The sequence below is a fragment of the Mustela erminea genome, chromosome 7 (assembly GCF_009829155.1).
Source record: "Mustela erminea isolate mMusErm1 chromosome 7, mMusErm1.Pri, whole genome shotgun sequence".
In the NCBI taxonomy this organism is placed as follows: Eukaryota; Metazoa; Chordata; class Mammalia; order Carnivora; family Mustelidae; genus Mustela; species Mustela erminea.
The window spans coordinates 14,683,041-14,688,475 of record NC_045620.1 but is presented as its reverse complement, the minus strand read 5'-3'; positions in this window follow the sequence as shown (position 1 = coordinate 14,688,475).

The following is a 5,435-nucleotide window of genomic DNA, read 5'->3' as shown; positions in this document are numbered from 1 at the left end:
GTTTCATTTTTCTGCATGTGGCTGCCCAATTTTCCCAACACCATTTGTTGAAGAGTCTGTCTTTTTTCCATTGGACATTCTTTCCTGCTTTGTCAAAGATTAGCTGGCCATAGAGTTGAGGGTCTATTTCTGGGCTCGCTATTCTGTTCCATTGATCTATGTGTCTGTTTTTGTGTGACTGTTGTTTATTATGTTATGTTAGTTACCATACAGTGTTTCATTAGTGGAGTCAGACTTTGATTCAAACACCAGCTTCATTCCTTGCCAGTCTGCTATTTGGGGCAAGTCATTTATCTTCCTGACCTTCAACTTTCTCATTTGTAAGATACAGTTATTAATAGAATCTTCCTCTCCAGGATGTTGAGGACAGTAAATGAGATAATGTTTGCAAGGCACTAAGGTTGCTTCCTGGCACATCATAAGTGTTTCCTAAGTGGTAATTATTAAAATTTTAATGAAAGGTATTATGTATCAAAATGCTTTAAAAATGCATGTCCTCTTTGATCCAGAAATTCTACTTCTTAGAATTTCTCACAACTAAACAATCTGAAATGTTTCACAGTGATTTTTATCTTTGCAACATTACTTATTATATTGAAAAACCATAAAAAATCTTAACATTCAATCATAGCTTGCTTTTTTTTTGTCATTAAAAAAAATGATTTATTTGTTTTAGAGAGAGTGTGTGGGGGGAGGGGCAAAGGGTGAGGAAGAGAATTTCAAGCAGATTCCCCAAATAGTGCAGAGCCTGACTTAGCCTGACTCACGACCCTGAGATCATGACCTGAGAGGAAATCAAGAGTTGGGTACTTAACTGACTGAGCCACCAAGGCACCGCTTGAATGTCATTTTTAAATTACTCATCCTTCCTTACCCAGAAACTTCCTTATTGTTGGACATCTGGTCATGTGAGATAATATATTTCACATTTAAAAGTAAATTGGGGTTTCTTTTTACTTGTTTTTATATATTTTTTAATTTAATTTTTTTCATTGTTCCAAGATTCATTGTTTATGTACAATACTCAGTGCTCCATGCAATACATGCCCTCCTTAATACCTACCACCAGGCTCACCCACCACCCACCCCCTTCCCCTCTAAAACCCTCAGTTTGTTTCTCAGAGTTCACAGTCTCTCATGGTTCATCACACACACCCCCCCCACAATTTCCCCCAATTCACTTTTCCTTTCCTTCTCCTAATGTCCTCCATGTTATTATTCCTTATGTTCCACAAGTAAGTGAAACCATATGATAATTAACTTTCTCTGCTTGACTTATTTCACTCAGCATAATCTCCTCCAGTCCCATCCATGCTGATACAAAAGTTGTGTATTCATCCATCCTGATAGAGGCATAATGCTCCATTGTATATATGGACCATATGTTCTTTATCCATTAATCTGTTGAAGGGCATCTTGACTCTTTCCACAGTTTGACAATTGTGATCATTGCTACTATAAACATTGGGGTATATGTAGCCCTTCTTTTCATTACATCTGTATCTTTGGGGTAAATACCCAGTAGTGTAATGGCAGGGTCATAGGGAAGTTCTATTTTTAATTTCTTAAGGAATCTCCACACTGTTTTCCAAAGTGGCTTTACCAACCTCAACATCATACAGGAATCCATCAAAATCCTAGAGGAGAACATAGGCAGTAACCACTTCGACATCGGCCACAGCAACTTCTGTCAACACATTTCCAAAGGCAAAGGAAGCAAAAGCGAATGTAAACTTTTGATACTTCATCAAGATCAAAAGCTTCTGCACAGCAAAGCAAACGGTCGACTAAACAAAGAGGCAACCCATGGAATGGGAGAAGATATTTGCAAAGGACAGTACAGACAAAGGGCTGATATCCAAGATCTATAAAGAACTCCTCAAACTCAACACCCAAAAAACAGTTGATCAAGTCAAAAAATGGGCAGAAGACATGAACAGGCACTTCTCCAAAGAAGACATACAATGGCTAACAGACACATGAAAATATCTTCATCATCATTAGCCATCAGGGAGATTCAAATCAAAACCACATTGAGATACCATCTTACATCAGATAGAATGGCCAAAATTAACAAGACAAGAATCAACAAGTGTTGGAGAGGATGTGGAACAGCTTGCTTTAAAAAAATATAATCTGTCCATACAAGGAAAGCTCTGTGCCCTTTAGGAATTATGTTGCAGAATATTTTTTTATTATGTTATGTTAGTCACTGTACAGTATACCATAAGGTTTTTAAGGTTTTATTTATTCATTTGAGAGAGGGAGATAGGCAGAGAGAAGCAGAAAAAGAGGGAGAAGCAGGATCCCTGATGAACCAGCCAGGAGCCTGATGTGGGACTCAATCCCAAGACCTGGTGTTCCATGATTCATTGTTTGCATATAACACCCAGTGCTCCATGCTGCAGAATATTTGATGATATGAGAAAATATTCACCCAAAACTATTAACTGATAAAAACAGATTATAAATCTGCATTAATATGTGCTCCTAAATTATTCTCTATTATTCTTCCCAGAAAGTTTCTTTTCTTTTTTTTTTTAAGATTTTTATTTATTTATTTATTTTTATTGAGAGAGAGAGAGAGAGAGCATGAGAGGGGAGAAGTTCAGAGAGAGAAGCAGACTCCCCGTGGAACTAGGAGCCAGATGCAGGAGTCAATCCTGGAACTCTGGGATTATGATCTAAGCCGAAGGCAGTTGCTTAACCAACTGAGCCTCCCAGGTACCCAGAAAGTTTCTTTTTAAAGGCCTTGAGAATCTTGCTACTGCCCGCAGGGGCATTTGGAAGACCTTCCTCCATCATAGTGAATTAAGAAATTTTTTAAAAGGTTTATTTACTTATTTAAGTAATCTCTACACCCAATGTGGGGGGTTAAACTCGAAAGTTCCACACTCCTCTGACTGAGCCAGGCAAGCACCTCAGAATTAAGAAATTTAATTATACCCTCAATACCATGTCAAAGGATTATTCCCAGGCTCCATGCCGCTTATTTGGCATCCAGTGGACTGGTTTTTATATTTCTGGCAATTTTTGTTTATCTTTCCATTTAAGCAACTTTTATAACAAAACATCTCTCAGAACCTAGAGTTGATGTTGTAGGACCATTTGGGTATTTGTACTCACAGGGATCAGGCACTATGAGCCTTGAGCTTTCCATCTGTGAACAAATATCAGGGAAGAAAAGTGGGGAAGGGAAAAAGAACTGAGACTTCTAGCAGTCACTGTCATCAAGTTACTCCCTGGGCAGACAGACTTCCAACATGGCCCCAAACATTCCTCACCTCTTGGTATGAATGCCCCTGCACACTTCCTTCCTGAAGTGTGGGCTGGACCAAGTGACTTCCTTTTATTTTTATTATTTTTTTAAAGATTTTATTTATTTATTTGACAGACAGAGATCACAAGTAGGCAGAGAGAGAGGAAGGGAAGCAGACTCCCTGCTGAGCAGAGAGCCCGACACGGGGCTTGATCCCTGGACCCTGAGATCACAACCCGAGCCGAAGGCAGAGGCCTCAACCCACTGAGCCACCCAAGTGCCCCAAGTGACTTCCTTTTAATGAGTAGTGATGTAATGGAAAGTGATGTGGGTGGAGGAGGAGAGTGGGATGTGTCTGTTGTCTTGGCAGCAAACCCTTTGAACAAAAGTTGTGGCTGGAAATCAGCCCCTTGAGGGAATTTCTGAGATCTATAAAAAAGTGTAGCATAGCAGTTATGATCATGGACTTGGAAATGGACCAGTCTGGGCTCCATGTCCAGCTCTGTGACTTTCCAACAGTGGGCCTTGGAAACCTTACTGTGGAAACAGTAATGGAAATCAGTTAATGTTATCTGTGTTTCTCCATCTACAACAGCTTCTTTTTTAAAAATTTCACTTTTCATAGTTTGGCAACCGTGACCATTGCTGCTATAAACATTGGGGTACAGAAGCAGAGAGAGTCAATTATCATATGGTTTCATTTATTTGTGGAGCATAATAAATATCATGGAGGACAAGGGGTGTTAGAGAGGAGAAGGGAGTTGGGGTAAATTGGAAGGGGAGGTGAATCATGAGAGGCTATAGACTCTGAAAAACAATCTGAGGGGATTGAAGTGGCGGGGGTGTGGGAGGTTGGGGTACCAGGTGGTAGGTATTATAGAGGGCATGGATTGCATGGAGCACTGGGTGTGGTGAAAAAATAATGAATACTTTTTTTCTGAAAATAAATAAATTGGAAAAAAAATTTCACTTTTTTAGATTTTTTTTCCATTTTAAAATTTAAATTCAATTAGCCATGGTATAGGACATCATTAGTTTTTTATATAATGTTCAGTGATTCATTAATTGTGTATAACACCCAGTGCTCATCAGGACACATGCCCTCCTTACTGCCCATCACCGAATTACCCCACCCCCCTCCACCCACTCCCTTTCCACAACCCTCAGTTTGTTTCCCAGAGTCAAGAGTCTCATTTGGCTTGTCTTCCTCTCCGACTTCTTCCCATTCAGTTCCCCTCCACCACCACCTATACCCCTGGTGTCTCCTGCACTATTCTGCATATTCCAAATATGAGTGAAACCATATGATAATTGTCTTTGTCTGAATGACTTATTTTACTTAGCATAATACTCTCCAGTACCATGAGAATGCAAGCCAATGCAGCCACTCTGGAAAACAGTATGGAGGTTCCTCAGGATCTTAAAAATAGAGCTACCCTACAACCCAGAAATTGCATTACTGGGTATTTACCCAAAAGATAGAGATGAAAGTGAAAAGAAGGGCCCCATGTACCCCAATTGTTCATAGCAGCAATGGCCACAGTCGCCAAACTGTGGAAAGAGCCAAGATGCCCTTCAACAGACAAATGGTTAAGGAAAATGTGGTCCATATATACAATGGAATATTACTCAGCCATCAGAAAGAATGAATAACCAACATTTGCATCAGCATGGATGGGACTGGAGGAGATTATGCTGAGTGAATTAAGTCAAGCAGAGAAAGTCAATTATCGTATGGTTTCACTTACTTGTGGAACATAAGGAATATCATGGAGGACATTAGGAGAAGGAAAGGAAAAGTGAATTGGGGGAAATCGGAGGTGGGGATGAACCATGAGAGACTGTGAATTCTTTTTTTTTTTTTAAGATTTTATTTATTTATTTGACAGAAAGAGATTACATGTAGGCAGAGAGGCAGGCAGAGAGAAAGAGGAGGAAGCAGGCTCCCTGCTGAGCAGAGAGCCCGATGCGGGACTCGATCCCAGGACCCTGGGATCATGACCTGAGCTGAAAGCAGTGGCTTAACCCATTGAGCCACCCAGGCACCCGAGACTGTGAATTCTAAGAAACAAACTGAGGGTTTTAGAGGGTAGGGTGGGAAGATGGGTAAGCCTGGTGGTGGGTATTAAGTAGGGCACATATTGGATGGAGCACTGGTGTTGTGGAAACAATGAAT